Raw genomic sequence first — 19,452 nt, forward strand, 5'->3', positions numbered from 1 at the left:
CTTTGAGCACTCTCTACCACATAAAGAAAATTACACAAGCATTGTGGCAGGTGAACAACCTCTGGTAAATCATGTGAATAGAGATAGTCTCACCATAAGCCTTTACAAAGTATTGGTCTCTATGTGATTGTGGCACCCAAAAGCACTGTTGCACCATCTGACTGCAAACCAACATCAGAGTTCTAAACCTATAATGAGATTCTTGTAATAGGATACCATAGGTGGAAAACTAAAGTTCTTAATGTCTGCGCATGGCTACAGGCAAAACGGAAAACACGGGGAGGATGAAAGCTATTGAATACCAATAACTGATTATCAGTGGACTTCTGGTACAGATCAGAGGTCAGAATAAAGTCGCATTGGAAAACCAGTGTCTAAAAAAACTAAACAAAAACAAAAAAGAGATTTTAGCATTATCATATACAGTGTTGAATTTAATGGATGCATGAATATGTTTACAGAAGGGACATCATGCTCATAATTTATCTGTTAAACTGAAGTATATGAACACATGTAGCTTATACAGTTTTATCTTCTGGATATGGCTAGTACACTTGTGTTCAGTAGAGTCAGGCAGGGGTCACACTTGTTGAAATTGCAATGTGAAAACACACAAAAAAGTAATGCTTTCCTATGGAGGGACTGCATTTTCAGGTACCATCTGCAATTCAGCAGATACAACTTATACTACTTTTCACATAACGCATGCAAATCCTCATTTAAAGGGACTCTGAACAGAGCATGCATGGCCCGTCTGCATGACCACTGCATGTGCATTTTATGCATGCGTGGTTCTCAAAAGAACGAGCTGCGCATACGCAGAACGCTCATGGCAACCTGCACATGATCACGACGAGCCGCCGGACAGGCTGCACATGTCTAGTTGCGCATGATGCCCGGCCACACTGCTTACGGAGTAGCCAGCGGGACAATGGAGGGGACCCAGATGACACCTTTGCACCTCACAGGCTATGGGGGGCTGGAGAAAGACTCAAGTAAGTTTAGCATTCCATTTTGCAGATCTGTTCAGATTCCTTTTAAATTCACTGGCCGATGTAAATAAACCACCTGTGATCAATCACAGACAAATGCACATATCGTGCTGAAAAATGCTTGCGAGGAATCGTCTGCTGTTCCTGCAGATGCAAGTGTGCTCCCTCCCTCAACCTTTGAAAGCCAATGCACTAAGTGGGACTTCAGTACTGATGTCCTGTAACAAAAAGACACATGGGCTAAGCTTGCATGCGAGGACTCTAGATTTGCCATGATGAACTTTTATAATTCACTTTTCAGTTCACTTCGTTTCATATAACAACAAAATATTACAGTTTAAAAGTTGTCCTTGACACCAAACTCATGCTGAGACTGGACAACAATCTGTCACTGCTAGAAGTCCTTGTCCCACAGCGTCTCTGTACAGGTAGATGGGAGCTCAGGGACGCTTAACTGCTAAATGTGAAGGTTTGATAAATGATGTATTCCCATTATCCAAACAGCTTCTTGTTAGTTTCTCCATGCTCCTGAAAAGTCATTGTCACCACGATATAACATTATCAAAATGATTTAGTGAAGCAGAAAAAAAAAAAAAAAAACTTGAACTCTTGCACAGGACAGAAGGAAAGAGAAATTCACCCCGTATGTGTTTAGAGAGTTTAGCCTGTCTAATTACCCCTTATCGGTGTCTAATCACAAGTTGTAATTTGATCCCTTAGCTGTGTCATCTGACTGCTACAGCAGAGATCTCATTTGTAAACAGGATGTTAAAGCAGGAGGATTAGCCATGCTATGCCAGGGGAAAAAAAACATAAGTAAATAAATACTTGATCTACTTACATAACACATGTATTGTACTGTCCATATTTTGATTTCAGTGAGTCATATTATAGTAAATGAAGAGAATTCTGTTGTTGGTGGGAACCATGTCTTTTGCCCATAGTTTGAGGCTAAATACTGATATCATTTCTTCCCTTAACTTTTTTTTGCCTCCAATCGTTGAGTCACCTCAGCCTTGCTTGTGAGTGAGCAGAGGAAATAAAGGTAAAAGGACGAATATTTTATAGATAAAAAGAACCCCCAGCATGCAACTGTTTGGCAATGGCTATTAAAGGGCCAGTGCTCCTAAGGTATGTGATAACTCCAAACCATAACAGCAGAAAAAGTTTTGAATGCAGGATTAGCATCTTTATCACTTAATACACTCAGACCAGTTGCTGATGAAATTTGATTTTTTATAGTAACAATCCCGCTTTAACAATAGGTCTGCTACCATGTAAGCAGGAACTAGACAAACTGCTGATTTATTGCAGGATTTGTATCGGCTGTAAGGCTCAGTTCACATTTGTTTTAAAAACATAGCCGTGGAACAGTTTTTGGGCCCAGCCTGGATCCGGATTGCCTACTGCTTGCTCCTCCCCTCAACGTCATAGTTGTCCCCAGCTAGGCTGGAGGGGGAAGCAGCCAGGAAGGGGGGCAGCAGGCACAGCAGTGAGGAGGGGGGTCAGACCCCCCCCCCACCTGGATCGCCCCTTCCGCGCTCCCTCCCCCCAGCTAGTTTCCTTAAAATAAAGCCTATAACAAGCAGCGAGCTCACTCACTTACTTGCGTTCCACCGCTCACTTCCTGCAATTCCGCCCTCTGTACTTCAGTGGGTGGCATTGCAGGAAGTCAAGCGGCGAGCAGCGGAACAAGGAAGTGAGCGTGTTCCCCGCTCACTATAGGCTTGATTTTCAGGAAACTAGCTGAAGGGAGACCTCGGAAGGGGGGACCCAGGTTGTGCCCACTGCCCCTTCCTGGCTGCTACCCCCTCCAGCGTGGCAGCCCCCTCCCCACCCACAGAAGGGAAATGGATACGTTTTTAAAAACGTAAATGGACTAGAAATGTGCTGCAGAGCTGTTTTTAATCCGTTTACGTGCTGGTTTTTGAAAACCAGAACCTGGACCGCGGATTACGTTCTGCAACTGCACTAGTGTGAACTGAGCCCAACAAAGACATTTTTCTATGCTGATTCTTATCTTTAAGAGCAGAGATGAAGTTCTGAGTTCAGGTCCGCTTTAAAGGACAACAGAAGTGAGAAGAATATGGAGGCTGCCATATTTATTTCCTTCTAAACTATACCAGTTGCCTGGCAGCCCTGCCAATCTATTTGGCTGCAGTAAGGTATGAATGACACCTGAAACAAGCGTGCAGCTAATCTAGTCAGATCTGACAATAATGTCAGAAAGACCTGATCTGCATATGTGTGATCAGGGTCCATGGCTAAAAGTATTAGAAGCAGAGGATCAGCAGGATAGCCAGGCAACTGGTTAAAAGAGTGGAACACTTGTGTAGTAGTTATCCACATACACATGATGGCCTTGGTGGAGGAGTGCATTAGCTAGTTCCACCACAATTTTACCACAGGAAGGCATGTACTCTGGGCACCCAGCTGGCTGTAAAAGGCTATTTTTGCCCTCATATACCATGAAAGTGTGTGTGTAGCCAGTGCCGCATTCACATAGCTTGTAAAATGTATCCCATATTCAGCAGCCTTACTTCGGATGTATTGCTTGATCCCCAATTGGCCATGGAAGGGTAGGAGGGATTCATCCACTGCCATTTATTTTTTCTAGGGTGTATATTTCTCTAAATTTTTGGAGAGGATGTCAATTATAGACTTCAACTTAAAAAGTTTATCATGGGCAGGATCACCTCTGGGTGCGCTTTGAGTATTGTCATTAAAGTGCATGCATTTTGCTAGATCCTCAAAGCGCTGCCTGCCCATTGTAGCTGGAAACAAGGGTGTACTGTGTAAAATGTCCTTAGACCAATACAGGCGGATCTCTGGTTGTTGGACTATGCCCATGTGTAGTGTTAGGGCCAGAAAAGTATCTTTGCTACAGTGGTGGGCTGCCATCTTCTGGTAATACAAAGGGAGGGGTTCTGGGCTAAAAAATACTTCACATACAAATTTGTTTGCATGACTGTATCAGGGGCATACCAAGAAAGCCCCGGGCCCCCCTGCAAAAAAAAAAAAAAAATCCAGGCCCCCCCCCCAGGGTCTTTTGGGGGCAGGAGGGGTCGCAGCATAAGAGGAGAGTGTGGCAGATCGGTGGGAAATCCCCCCCCCCCCTCCCTCACCTCGGGCTCTCCTCTCAGCGCTCCCCCTCCTGCAATCATTATTGGCAACGGGCAGGCAGCAGCAGCAGCGGCGGTGGCTGCAGGATGAATACATTACCTCCTTCTCGCTGGAGGACTTCCAAAACGTAGGGGCAGCATGACAGAAGGCTCTGGGACCAAAAGTTTCCAAGTGGACTCTGGGTATGACTAGATTATTAGAACCTGTGGATCTGAGAATGCGGGGATTGCTACGCTTCTGCAACATATCTTTCATGTATCCAGGGCCTAGATTATTCAGGGATTTAAATGTCAGTAGGCCGATCTTGAATAGGACCCTCCATTCTATAGGTAGCCAGTGAAGGGAGTGCAGGACTGGCGTTATGTGGCAGTGACGGGGTTGGTTGTTTAGCAGTCTGGCAGCAGTATTCTGTATCAGCTGTAGGAGGTACAAGACCTTTTTTGGAAGGCCAGTGTAAAGAGCATTGCAGTAGTCCAGTCGGGATATGATGAAGGCGTGAACTAAGGTTGGCAGATCTTCTGGGGGGATGAGGTGCTTGATTTTTGCAATGTTCTTCAGGTGAAAATAGGAGGATTTCACCACAGCAGAGATTTGAGTTCTGAAGTTTAAATCCCCATCATTTAGAACTCCCCGGCTACACACATGAATAGAGCTGCGTAGATCTGTGCCTCCTATTCCCAGTGGTGAAGACTGTGCTGGCTTGGCTCCTGTGTGACCTGTGCTGCCAGCTGCAGCCGTGCTGCCCACCAAGCCCCTGTGGCATCTGACGGGTCAGTGGATTCCTCATCCCTCCTGATACGGCAAGATGGCGGCCCTGCAAACTCTAAATTCTCAGATTCTGACTCAGAGTCAGTTGCAGGGAGCCATTCACTCCCCGAATTGTCCCCACTGTTGCTGCTCTGCTGGAGGATTGCAGCTGCAGCCTCAGCAGAAAAGGGTCTCCCCGCCATAGCAAACAAAAAGATAGCGGAAAATTGTATACTTACCTATCGGTAATTTTCCTTTCCTGATGCATCCATGGCAGCACATTGGGTAGTGGCCCCGCCCCTCTACCCCATAGGACCAGTAAATATTTAAATAGAGTTGAGAGGAGGTGCTCGCTGTCTTTGTAACTATGATCCTCACCGAATAGTCGGGTGGGATCCATGTGCTGCCATGGATGCATCAGGAAAGGAAAATTACCGATAGGTAAGTATACAATTTTCCGCTTTCCTTATCCCTCCATGGCAACACATTGGGATCTAACTATAAAACAAAAGAGGGAGGGAGACTATAATATGCTGCACTATAACTGAAAATTTATTCCAAATTGAAAGCAGAATTAGAGATAACAGCTCTCCCAAATTCTAAGGATGTGTCTGCAGAAACAACTTTATAATGCGAAATAAACGTGTTTATTGTAGTCCAGTTAGCCGCCTGGCAAATCTTCGTTGCCGACACATTCGCGTAAGCTGCCCATGAGGAAGCGATAGCTCTGGTTGAGTGCGCCCCTGTTACCTCTGGAGGTTGCAAACCAATAGCCCTGTACGCTCCTTGTATAGTCTTGATTATCCATGAGGCTATAGTTCTTGCGGATGCTTCTTGACCTCTCCTGTACGCTGAAGGGACTATGAAGAGATGATCTGACTTCCTGAATGATTCTGTGGATTTTAAGTATACCTTCAGTGTTCTGGCCACATCCAACGTATGCAAAGTTGAACTATTCTCCTTAAAGGTCGGGAGCGACCAATCTTGGTTGATATGGTAAGACGTAACAACTTTTGGTAAAAAAAAAAAAAAAAAAAAAAAAAAAAAAAGAGTCCACTAGTCTCAGTTGGACCCTATCATGGAAAAAGGTTAAGTAAGGTTCCTTACAACCTAGGGCACTTAACTCTGAGACTCTGCGGGCTGAAGTTATCGCCACTAAGAAGACAGTTTTTAGTGTCAGATTCCACAAAGAGCAAGAGTTTATCGGCTCAAAGGGACTTGCTGATAAGAAGTTGAGGACCAGAGGAAGGTCCCATTTCCCATATGTCGGCTTTCTAGGTGGTTTGATTTTGATTGCTGCCAACATAAATTGTTTAACTAATGGGTGTAAGGCCCATCTGAAGTCTGATAACGCAGAGATTGCCGAGATCTGAACCTTTATGGCGTTATAGCTAAGCCCTTTGTCCATTGCTGTCTGCAGAAAGGCCAAAACATGGTGGGCCCTAGGCTGATGAGGATCAAAACCTGATGTGGTAGCAAAGGATGTGAATTTTTCCCAAATTCTGTAGTAAGTCTTATTTGTTGAGGGTTTCCTGGCTTTGAGCATGGTGTCTATAACCTCCTCCGAACATTCAAGTTGTTCGAGCTTCCCCCTTTCAAGTGCCATGCCGCTAAACACAGTCGACCGGGGTTCGGATGTAGAATCGGTCCCTGGCACAAGAGGTCTTTCCTCAAAGGTAATTCCCAAGGTTCTTCCACTGTCATGCTCATCAGTAGCGGATACCATGGACGACGTGGCCACCTCGGTAATACCACAATTACTGTTACCGACTCCTGCTGTAGTCTCTTCAGTAGTTTGTATATTAGTGGTATCGGCGGGAACACATATCCCCTCGAGAAGTTCCAGGGGCTTGTCAGAATGTCTACTGCTTCCGCTTGCCTGAAAGGGTACCTTGATACGAATCTCCTGCATTTTGTGTTGCGATTCGAAGCCATCATGTCGATCTCTGGAGGATACCACCGGCTGCAGATTAAACTGAAGGTCCTCTGATTCAAGGACCATTCGTTGTTGTCTAGGTGATTGCGGCTCAAGTAGTCTGCCTGTAAGTTCAAAGTTCCTGGGATATAAACAGCCTTGAGCGATAAAAGGTTCTCCTCTGCCAGTTGAAAGATATGATTGGCAATCTTCAGCAGTGGATAGCTTCGTGTTCCCCCCTGTCTCTGCACATATGCTACTGCCGTCTTGTTGTCTATGCGCAGAAGACAGTTTTTGTTCCTGATATGCCGTAAGAAGTGGTGTAAAGCTTGTAAAACTGCTTGAAATACAGAGAGTTCGACGATTGGCCCGAAATGTTCCGCTCCCAAGGACCTTGAGCCGTTAGGTCCTTGCATGTTGCTCCCCATCCCTTCATACTGGCGTCTGTTGTTATGACTATAGGAGGATCTGGAGTCAACTGCATCTTCCGACGGATCTTGTTGTCTGAAAGCCACCAAGTAAGACGGTTTCTCATTTGTGTGGAGAGTCTGATGCGTTGGTTCAGGTTGACCTTGTTCCATTGATCGAGAAATCCTATTTGAAAGTCTCGGATATGCCAGTGAGCCCACGGCAGCAAAGGAATGGTCGCTGTTAACGTGCCTAGCAGTCTTAGGCAGTTTCTGGCGGTGGCTACGGAGGAGCGTCTGATATTGTTGATTCTGTTGAATGATGGTAATTTTTCCCTCCGGAATTGAAATCGCATTGATTTTCGTTTGGAACCGTGCCCCGAGGAATATCAAGTCCTGTGTGGGGGTCAGGTGACTTTTCTCCTGGTTGATAAGCCATCCGAACTCTTCTAGGGTGTCCAGAAGAATCCTCTTCTGACGAAGTATTAACTCTTTGCTTGCCCCCAAGAGCAGGATGTCGTCCAAGTAATGGAACACTCTCAACCCTTGGACTCTGAGGATGGAGATGATAGCTACCAGAACCTTTGTGAACGTTCTGGGTGCAGTCGAAATGCCGAAAGGAAGACCGGTGAACTGGAAGTGTTGATCCCCTAATGCAAATCTCAGGAACCTCTGAAACTCGTTTTGAATGGGTATATGGAGGTAGGCGTCTTGTAAGTCCGCTGACAACATCCAATCGTCTTTGAGGATGGCCTGGCTTATCGACTGTAATGATTCCATCTTGAAGCTTTCGAGATTGATGTGACGGTTTAACTTCTTCAGGTCCAGTACTGGACGAAGCTTTCCACATCTTTTCTTTACCAAGAAGAGAGGGGAGTAAAACCCCTTGTTTCTTTGATCTAAAGGAACCGGAGATATTGCCTGCTTCTGGATCAATTCCTCGACATATGAAAAGAAGATGTTCCTCTTCTCCTGTGCTAGTGGAATCTTTGTAGTTACAAAACGGTGGTCTGGGATGTGACTGAACGTCCAAGAATGACCTGTCGAGATCGTGCGATTCACCCAATGTGAGTTGACTCTGGTTTCCCAAATATGGCTGAAAAGCTTGAGTCTGGCACCGACAGGTACATCCTGGACTGGGACACCGTCAAAAAGACTTCTTCTGGTTGGAAGAGGACTCTGTAGCTCTCTGCTTAGTGGGTCTCTGGATCATAGACTGTGGGGCTTTCCAGTCCCTTCTATAGCTTTTACCCGGACGATAGGACCTTGCGTTCCTATATCTGTTCTGTTGCTGAGTAGACTGAAAGTTCTGCTTCGTGGGTCTTCTATCTTGAGGCAATAAGCCCGATTTTCCACCCGTAACTCTCGTTATGGCCGCATCCATCCTCTCGCCAAACAAAGATTTTCCATCAAACGGTATTTTACACCAGGCCTGCCTGGAATTTATGTCTGCTGACCACGATCTAAGCCAAAGAGCCCGCTTTGCCGTGACTGAGTAGAGCATAGCCCTGGCAGCTCCTCTCACCACATCAAACGATGCCTCCCCAATAAAGTCTGCTGAAAGTTTTAAATCCTGTAGAGCAGCAATCAGCGTGTCTTTATCAGCTTCAGCTTTTATTTCTGCTTTTAGATTATCAGTCCATGATTTGACCGCCTTCCCCACTGCGGCCAGAGTGATGGCGGGCTTACAGGCCCCTCCTGCCGAAGTGTATATCTTCTTTAAGTCTTGATCTGCTTTTCTCAGCAATACATCCTTAAAGGAAATACAGTCTTCCAGGGGAAGTGTCATATGCTTTGCCAGTCTGGTTATTGAAGCATCCACTATTGGTGCGTTTTCCAATACTTTACATTCCTTGTCCGGTAACGGGTATAGCTTTGATAAACGATTGGCCAATGCCGGTTTTTTCTCTAAACGTTGCCATTCATCCTTAATTACTTCTTCAATTTCCAATAAATAAGGAAAGGTATCTTTTGCTTTCTTAAGATGAGCATAATATCTTTTTTTCTCCTTTTTCTTTGCGCTGTTATCCTCCATTTCTTCCTCCGACTCCCACTCAATTGCCTCTCTTACTGCTTTGACAAAGGAAGGCACAAGAGTGAAGTCGAAACCACAAGATGGCGTGCCCTCTTCGTACGGATCTGTGGCCGAAGTGTGCGCCTGATCCAAGGCCTGAGAAGGAGGGAGGTTTGATATATAAGAGTCCATTGATTCCTGGACGGCCTTCTTGATTAAGGCTGATACGTCAACAGCGGACAGATCTGATTCCCCGGATCTTTGGGTAAAGCAGTTCTTGCAGACTCGTTTACCGGGCATCACTGTATCTCCACAAGCCCAGCAGTCCCTCTGGTGTGAATAGCTCTCTGGTGAGTGCCTCCTAGGTGGAGAATTCCATCTGTTATGATCGTAGTAGGTATCTTGACGGTCACGGTAATCTCTCCTGGTAGGAGAACGACTTCTTGATCGCTGTCTTCTATAGCGATCCGAGTAATAGCGAGGAGGAGATGATTTCCTTGTCTCCTTCCTTGGTCTGGGGCTGAATCCCCGTTGATCTTCTGGGCTGAAAAACATAGTCATAAAAGACTATTAGAAAAAGGTACTCCCAAGTTTAGCGGTATACCTACCTGACGTGCACCTACCTATATTTGGTTTGCTGATCTGTTAGAGGCGCATTTGTGTCCAGAGAGGAAGAAGAAGCTGAAGAAAGGTAGCTGAGAAGGAAGTTAAAAAAAATAAAAACAATTAATATTATGGAAGATCAAACAAGGCTAGTCAAAAGGTCAGCCAGCTGCCATAAAACATATCCCCTCCCCTCTACTGTACTGCCTTCCGCATACACAGCAACTAAACATGAGGAGGGATGCTAGTGCAGCTGGCCTGTGAAGAAAGAAAGGTAGATGCCTTACTCCTCTGCAACAATGGAGAGTTCTGCTCCCACTATCGGCTGGCCGTCCACCATGATGCCCCCGTATCTCCGCGTGGTACGCGACCTAACGCTGACAGGAGACGCCGCCGCCAGCGCCATATGCTTAAATTTACTTCCTGGAGGCGGCGGCAATCGGAATGTGGGCGGTGACGTCACGGGCCGCCGAGCGTCGGAACATAGCCACGCCCCCCATGCGCTCCACAGACGGAGAAGGCTGGGACGCACGCTAGCCCGTGGAGACAGCGAGACAGAAGGCTGGACACGCGCCAGAGAGGAGACACATTTAGTGTCTTTCCATAATTTTAGTAAGTGATGGAGCTTACCCAATACACAAGCAGTATTACTGCCCTGGATGGGAAAGACAAACACCTTACCAATAGGCCCCCAAGACCAGCAGAACGGGGCACCCACCATCACCCTAATTTATAGGATATACAGGTGGATCATCACACAGGGAGGCAATGTGTGGGGACTGCAAGAGACAGTCAGGTAGGTGCAAAAATACAAAAAGTAAATTTTCTGCAATGGCTGCAGCTTCTGATCCTATGAGGTGAGGACAGGAAAAAAAAAAAGACAGCGAGCACCTCCTCTCAACTCTATTTAAATATTTACTGGTCCTATGGGGTAGAGGGGCGGGGCCACTACCCAATGTGCTGCCATGGAGGCATAAGGAAAGATGGATAGGTTTTTCTTTAAAGTTTTTTTAAAATGGAAAAAATTAAAAGAATAGAAGAGTAAAGGTATAAATATATATAAAAAAGGGTAGGTCAGGAAGGTAGAGTGTGGAAAAGTACAAAAAGTACTAAAAGTGGGGAAAATAAAGAATGAGGATGGCCATTTGGCTAAGGAGGGGGAAGATAAAGGGTTATTAGCCAAATATGGGGTTAAAATGTTTTTTTTATTAGGGAAAAAATGCCTAGCAGAGTAATATATCAGTCTATCTCCAAGCTCCTGGCACTTCTGAATACTGATTGACAACTATCTGAGGTGATAGAGGAGCTGGAGGAGGGAAAATAACTTATTTACAAACATTCTAAAGACTGATCACTGTTCCTGGCTTGTAACTGATCAGTCTTTATTCTAACTACTGATTGTCTCAGGGCATACTGAATGTCCATCCCCAATCACTCATCTCCAGGTAAGAGCCGCAGGAGCGCACGCAGCGGTGTTTGACTTATTAAAACGTCCTGGAGCCATTAAAGTGGATCCGAGATGAACTTTTACTCATTGCATAATTGTGTTCCTTTCCTATTGTTTATAGGGCATTCCTCATCTTGTTTGTTTTAATACTCTAATTCCCTATAAACTAAACAAGCCACGCCCACAGGTTTTCAGAGAGCCAAGGCATTTTCAGACAGTAGCAAGGGCTCATGGGAGCTCAGTCTGGGCAGGAGGAGGGGGAGGTATTACTAGCCAGAGATTTCAGAGGCAGAGGGGAGGAGGATTAGGTTTTTTTTTTTCACAAGCTGGGTGTTTAAGATGCAGATAAGCTTGTCTGTGTGTAATGTTTACATGGCTGCTGTCATTGTATCACAGGAAGAAATTATCACATTCTATTGAAGCCGTTTGCAGCTAGATTTGCTGTGTAAACTATCTAAACTTTAGATACCATATATAGACAAGTTACTTGCTATAGTTAGTTTTTCATCTCAGATCAGCTTTAAGAGGCTCCACCAGGACATTTAATACGCCTGCATGCAAAGTGGATAAATAAAAGACCAGAGTGTATTTTTAGGCTATTTTTTCTTATGAGATGCGCGGTAAAGTTCTTATGTGTTTTTACTATACTGCCGTCTTCCCTCCCTCCCCCAGTGGGTCGGCTAACGTAGTGACCAGTATATAGGTGGATGGGAGGCATGTTAGATAGGCCCCATGTGTCCTGAAAAGGCGTGTTGAACACGTGAAAAAGCTGTAGACCAGTGACATTTTTTTGTGCCTGTTTAGAGGGATTTAAAGGCTGACATGTTTATTTCCTTTTAAATAATGCACATTGCCTGGCTGTCCTGCTGATCCTCTGCCTCTAATCATTTTAGCCACAGACCCTGAATAAGCATGCAGCAGATCAGAGGTCTATGACAAATCTGAAAGATTAGCTGCATGCTTGTTTCAGGTGAGTGATTCAGACCCTACCAAGCAGAAAAATCAGCAGGGCTGCCAGGCAACTGGTAATGTTTGAAAGTAAATAAATATGGCAGCTTCCATAGGTCTCACACCTTCAGGGATATTTCATACTGAAAAGCGCCAAACGCTAGCGATTTTGCTACAACGTTTTTAAGTTAAGAGTTTACAGCAATTTTGCACACTCAATAAAAATGCTTCATGCAGAAGGAAAAAAAAATACTCTAGTGTGAAAACTCTCATTAGATAGTAAAAGTGCTGAAAAAGCAAATGCAGTGCGAAAAAGACCTAAATCAGTGTACATCTTATTGCAGTTCACATTACCTGCCATTTTGCATTTGCTCTGTTCACGCCGCTACCCATCTGCTGCTGCTGGCTCCTCCTCTTGTCCCAAAACCAATCAGAGCCTGGCAGAAGCAGAATTGTAGGGGGAAAAAAAACCAAAACAAAAAAAACCAAAACAACTGAAGTCCTACTTAAAGACTGGGAGGATTCTAATTGGTCCACTATGAACCAATGAGAATTTTGCCTGTTTCTAAGCAGTACTTCCACTGGCCTTTTGCAAACCAATGGGATGCATCTGCTTGGCTCCAATCTGCTTCTCCCCTGCAGTGAACCAAATGGCGGTTGTCACAGCGGCGGCACCAGATCCATGGGGCAGGCGAGTTGGCATTTTGCATGTGGCAACCAGCCTAGTCTATAGGCATCCATTAAAGTAGACCCAAATTAAAAATACAAGATTTCAGAAATAAAATCTATTTTCTAAATTGTAATAATAAATAACAGCCTTTTTTCAGCTGCATGATGACAAATATAAAATATTTTACATTTATTGTAGGAACCCCTCCCTTCCTTTCAAATTGCCGGGATTTTTCCGGCAAACTGGTGGAGTAGATGGTGTCCGGCAATGGAGGAATTGCTAATGGCTGCCCCCAGTATAACCCTAGCTATGAAAAGAGAAGGGTGAAAAGCATGCACTGAAATGATCATAGGTTTGAAGGAGTGTTTATTTATCTTTGTATGTGTCAGAGTGGTGCAACTAAATATTTTTTATTTAAAATAGGTTTCGTTTGGGTCCGCTTTAAAGGGGTTCTGTGGGGGTTCCTGAGGAGAAAAACTGCCACTTACCTGGGACTTCTATCAGCCCCCTGCAACGGTAATGTCCCACGCCGTCCTGCTCCCATCCGCCGTTCCCTGCAGCCAGCATCGGGCTATTATTCGTCTGTCACAGAGACGAATATTGCACGTTGCCACGCCTCCGCTCGCATCATCTGAGGCTTAGTGCACAGGCGCAGTACAACTGAGCCTTGTACTGCGCTTGCGCAGTAAGCTTCCGATGATGCAGGCGGAACCAAGCGGGTGCGCGGCCACTGTAGCGCAGCTGAATTCCATGCCGCGCTAGACCGGGGCCGGCAGCGGAGAACGGCAGATGGGAGGACGCCGCCGTGGGACATTACCGCTGCAGGGGGCTGATAGACGCCCAAGGTAAGTGTCTGGTTTCCTCCTCAGAAACCCCTAACAGAACTCCTTTAAGTTCGATGTGTGGAAAAAAAAAAATGCAGCAGGTCTGGATTTTACATTTGCGGTCCAGTCCACATCTGGCACATTCACCTTCACAATTGGCAGTTTAAATGCATCCACTTAACAACATAGGACCGTCAAATTTTTTTTTTTTTTTTTTTTTTTTTTAGTGCTTTCCGCAAAATGCTGCTTTTGATTGCAGTGTGAACCGGCCCTACTGATGGCTATACATGATTCAAGCAAAACGCTTAATTTTACCTTTCTAAGATAAAAATGATATCGAGATGGTATAGAATTCAGATTGTGTATTAGAATTGTATTCTTCTGATCGAGGGAAAAAAAAAAAAAAAAAAAAAAAAAAAAAAAAAAGGATGGGCAGAATTACTTTTTTATATACATTTTTATGGAGGATTAGGGATTTTTTTCACTTCCACACAACACAATCAAGAAAATTGGTTAAATTTAACCGCTTAGCAACTGCTCCACGCTGATTGGTGTGAGCAGCACGGCAGCCCCAGGACGACTCCATGTCATGTATGGTTAGGAACGGTGATTGCAGGGGATCGCGCGATCACTGTCATAGGCTGGCAGAGGGAGTGAACAGCATATAAAAAAAAAAAAAAAAAAAAAAAAAAGAGAAAACCTGGGAGTGATCAGACCCCATTAACAGAGAGCTCTGTTAGTGGGCAGAAAAGGGGGGGGGGGGGGGAATCACTTGTGTGCTGAGTTGTGCAGCCCCGCAGCGAGCCCTTAAAGCTGCAGTGGCCCATTTTGTAAAAAATGACCTGGTCACTGGGGGCGTTTAAGACCGAGGTTAAAAGCTCACATAGTGCACATTGCAGTACACAATGTGATTGATGTATGTGAGTGGCAATGGGCGCTGCATGTTATACCATACACATTAGTTAAAAGCCTGCGAGTTAGAATAACGTTATCTGTTACACCACAGGGATGTGAACAGGCCCACAGAATTGTATGGGCAGTGAGGTGACATGCAGTTATTCTGCGACACATCTGATGAAGCGTGAATGCACCCTGGTGACCCATACGCGATTCAATTTCTTCTTTTTTAGTTTTTAAGCCTGAGAAATCGAGTAATATACTGTATCAAACCAATAACAGTCTTTTTTTTCCTATCACACAAAAATCATATTTTTACATAGAAAATTGATTTTGTTTCCTTGAAAAAAAAAAAAAAAAAAGTTTAAATTCCTTGTATATAATCACAACCTCCCCCCCCCCCCCCCCCCCCCAGAAAAAAAAAACAAAAGCAGGAAAATCAAGCAATTTGATTGCTAAATGAGAAGTATGCTTCACTGAACTTAATATATTCATTTTGTGGTAATACACCACACTTCGTTGTACCACAATGCACCATCCACACTGTGAACACCACACAGGTTGTGCATTGCAGCAGCACTGCGAGCGTGTCCTCTGGGATTTTTGTGCAACTCAGATTACTAAAGTATTTATATACTGTACCTTCACAGCACTTTACAGAGAATACAGTCATAGCACTAAGACTGATTACATTTGAATACACTTTTAAACAATACTTTGTTGAATATTCAGGGACTCATTCCTAAACAGTCATCTGGCATTTGAGATAGTACTGACCACATTGATTAGTTTAAACTGACTTTAGAGGGTGCAGCTAACTCTGCCTAAAAGGTTTACCTAACCACCTATCAATCTGAAATTCCAGCCAGTAAGATCTAATAAGTTCTTAGTTATGAATTCGCAAAGTCAGTACTTTTAGCTTACATTTGAAAAAGGCTTCCAAGAATCTGGGGGCTGGGTATAACCAATATTAGAATATTAGTATTTGTACTGATATTCTATTACTCTATCACCTTCCCTAACCTCTCTCTCACACACTAACTTCCCCACCTACTATGAACCCGGATTCCATGGCAAGAAAGAAAAAAAAGGTTCCTGTTAAGTACCGCTCCAGGTGATTAAAGGAAACCTAAATCAAGAGGAACATGGAGGCAGACATTGCTTACTCAGGATTAACCACTTAAAGGGAACCTAAACCGAGAGATATGGATGTTTCCTTTTTAAACAATACCAGTTGCCTGGCAGTCCTGATCTCTTAGGCTGCAGTAGTGGCTGAATCACACCTGAAACAAGCATGCAGCTAATCCAGTCTTACTTCAGTCAGAGCACCTGATCTGCATGCTTGTTGAGGGGCTGTGGCTAAAAGTATTAGAGACACAGGATCAGCAGGAGAGTCCAGCAACTGGTATTTTAAAAGGAAAAATCCTTCTCAGTTTAGGTTCCCTTTAATCACTACGGGTTGTGTTTACTGTGATAGCTCATGCACATGATCTCTTCAGCCTGTGGCATTAAGTGGTTAAAGGTCTTGTGTATTTCAGGGGAAATTTTCTTTTACTGTTAGTCTAGAAAACATATTTGGTGAGAAAGCAATATGCTATTACTGCCTGCAGCAACTGTCACATCCTTGTGTGTTTTGAGAAAAACAGCAAGATGGCAGATTCTGCAGCACTGGCCAAGCAAGGTGAGCTGTCCCATAACACTGTTAACCACCCTGGCGTTCTATTAAGATCGCCAGGGTGGCTGCCTAGCGCTAGCTACACGATTCTACTCTCCCTGCCAAATCCCTTCCAATCGCCGCCAGCGATCAAACCCATCAGTAAATCCCGTTCTGAACGGGATTTCCTTTAGGGCTTCCCCGTCGCCATGGCGATGAATGGAATGACATCATCGACGACGTGACATCAGAGGGAGTCCTGATCCACCCCATAGCGCACCCTGGCGTTGATTGGCCAGGCTGCGCAAGGGGTCTGCGGGGGGCCCCTCTTTCACGGCGGGTAGCGGCGCATCGGCGGCGATCGCGTAAGACACGCAGCTAGCAAAGTGCTAGCTGCGTGTATAAAAAATAAAATTTCGAAAAATCGGCCCACCAGGGCCTGAGCAGTCGACGACGGCGGTCATGGACGAGCTGAGCTCATCCACACCGCTAAGGTTTAAATATTGTTAAAGTGGATCCGAGATAAACTTTTACTCATTGCATAATTGTGTTCCTTTCATATAGTTTATAGGGTATTCCTCAAGCCAAATACTTTGTTTTAATACTCTAATTCCCTATAAACTAAACAAGCCTCACCCACAGCTTTTCAGAGAGCCTTGGCACTCAGTACCAGGTAGCAGGGGCTTATGAAAGCTCAGTCTGGGCCGGAGGAGGAGATTCCTAACCAAAGATTTCAGAGGCAGAGGGGAGGAGTAGGGGGGACCGAATTTACACACAGGCAAGCTGTTAGCATCTCTAGCCCTCAGGCCTGTGACAATGTGACAAACAGAACATGGATGCCCTCTTTGTATCACAACAATAAATCATAAACTTTTAAAGCGGTTTGCAGCTAGATTTGCTGTGTAAACTATCTAAACTTTAGATAAGATATATAGACAAGTTATTTGTTATAGTTACTTTTTCATCTCAGATCCGCTTTAAATGCACCAAGACCAATATGGAATCAAGTGGAGAAAAAAAATAGCTTAGTTAAGTTTTAAATCTCAAGCACAAATTAAATGTATATTTTGAACTATATATCTTGTCAGAACTGATAAGCATCTCTTGTTTTATAAGGTTTCATAAATTTCACCATGCTTTACAAATGCCTTAGCTCTTACCTGGTCTTCTAACCCCTGCAACGAGAGCTGCTGACCAGCTTCTACACCGCAACCATTGAATCCATCATTTGCTCCTCAGTCAATGTCTGGTACGCTAGTGCGTCAGCCAGCGACAGGTATAAACTGCAGAGAGTCATTACTGATGCGGAGATCATCAGATCTCCGCTGTCACCCTCGATCACCTTGATTCTGCTAGGATGAAGTCGAGGGCTTCCAGAATCTCTCGCGACCCCTCCCACCCTGGCAGCCGCTATTTTAAGCTCCTCCCGTCGGGTCACCACTATCCCATCCAAAACCACCAGGCGCAGGAACTCCTTCCCCCAAGCAATTCTGCTGCTAAACTAATGGAGTACTATCATGAGGTCAGCATACCCTCGCTGTTGCTCCCCTCGCCCGAACAGCACCCGGGTCGGTAAAGCACCACAGCCTGGCTGGAACTGAACTAACTTTGGACGTTATGTAGACTTTATGTGGACCTTATGCAGGCCACACAGGACTGCTCTGCTGATCTCCCTGAAATGTTAGATGTTATATGCACCAATGCACACCTTTAATAGGTCTGTCTCACACATCTGGTTTACCAGTTTGATGTACTTTGACTATGCCATGTGAACCACAAATAATTCAGAGTACGACTCCTGTCATACTTGGCAAAGAAAAGGGATTCGGATACTAGTAAACACTGGTGGCCAGGGATGTTACGTTGCAAAGCATGATGGGGGCTGAGTATCTGGAGAGGTCCTTTATGAAGCAGAGCTTAGCAACTTCAAGAGAGCAGTGTTATCACTGTAGCCTGAAAACAGCATCCCAGTGCTAGCCTGAAGCAGATGCAAAAAGATGCACATAGTGACCCTTAGATGGAATACCTTGAATTAAAGTAAAGTAATCACGGAACTGTGACCATGTAACCAAATCAATAATAGAGCACCGGAGCTACTTTATTACAACTGAAGTGTGTTGCAAAAGATTAGAGACCAGTTAAAGGGACACTTAAGTCAAACAAAAAAAATGAGTTTTACTCACCTGGGGCTTCCAATAGCCCCCTGCAGCTGTCCGGTGCCCTCGCCGTCTCCCTCCGATCCTCCTGGCCCCGCCGGCAGTCACTTCCTGTTTCGGTGACAGGAGCTGACAGGCTGGGGACGTGAGTGATTCTTCACGTTTCTGGCCACAATAGCGCCATCTATGCTGCTATAGCATATATCATATACCATATAGCAGCATAGAGGGTGCTAATGTGTCTGGGAACGCGAAGAATCACTCGCGTCCCCAGCCTGTCAGCTCCTGTCACCGAAACAGGAAGTGGCTGCCGGCGGGGCCAGGAGGATCGGAGGGAGACGGCGAGGGTACTGGACAGCTGCAGGGGGCTATTGGAAGCCCTAGGTGAGTAAAACCCTTTTTTTGTTTGACTTAAGTGTCCCTTTAAGGTACATAAAGCATTTTTCTTACATACCTTAACTTGGGTTTCAACATTGGAAGTGGAAAAAGCTACACTGAGACCTTAATTTATGAGAAAATAAAAGCTGTACTTTTATTTTTGTGGTGTCTAAATTACATATCCTGGAATACGTATGTGGTCAGTGTGGTGAATGCACCTGATCTCCATACTTCTAAAGGTGGCTACTAACGGTCCAATTTCTAGCATAAATGGTTAGAGCAATCCGAAATTCTGATTACATTGGCTGTAAATCTCAGTTGATGGGCACAATCAATTACGATTATACAATAATTATAAAAACGGTCGTCCGATTGGATTTTCATCTAACCAAAATTTGGACTTTCTTGTTGATTGTGATAGATAGGAAGCAAAGATTGATTAGTTGATGGTGTAGTGAACAATTTTACTTTCGATCAGAATTATCTCATCGCTCGAACAATTTTTCACTAGAAATTGGATCGTTGGTGGGCACACCTTAAAGAGAATCTGTATTGTTAAAATCGCACAAAAGTAAACATACCAGTGCGTTAGGGGACATCTCCTATTACCCTCTGTCACAATTTCGATGCTCCTCGCCGCATTAAAAGTGGTTAAAAACAGTTTTAAAAAGTTTGTT

Source organism: Hyperolius riggenbachi, chromosome 5 (assembly GCF_040937935.1).
Source record: "Hyperolius riggenbachi isolate aHypRig1 chromosome 5, aHypRig1.pri, whole genome shotgun sequence".
In the NCBI taxonomy this organism is placed as follows: domain Eukaryota; kingdom Metazoa; phylum Chordata; class Amphibia; order Anura; family Hyperoliidae; genus Hyperolius; species Hyperolius riggenbachi.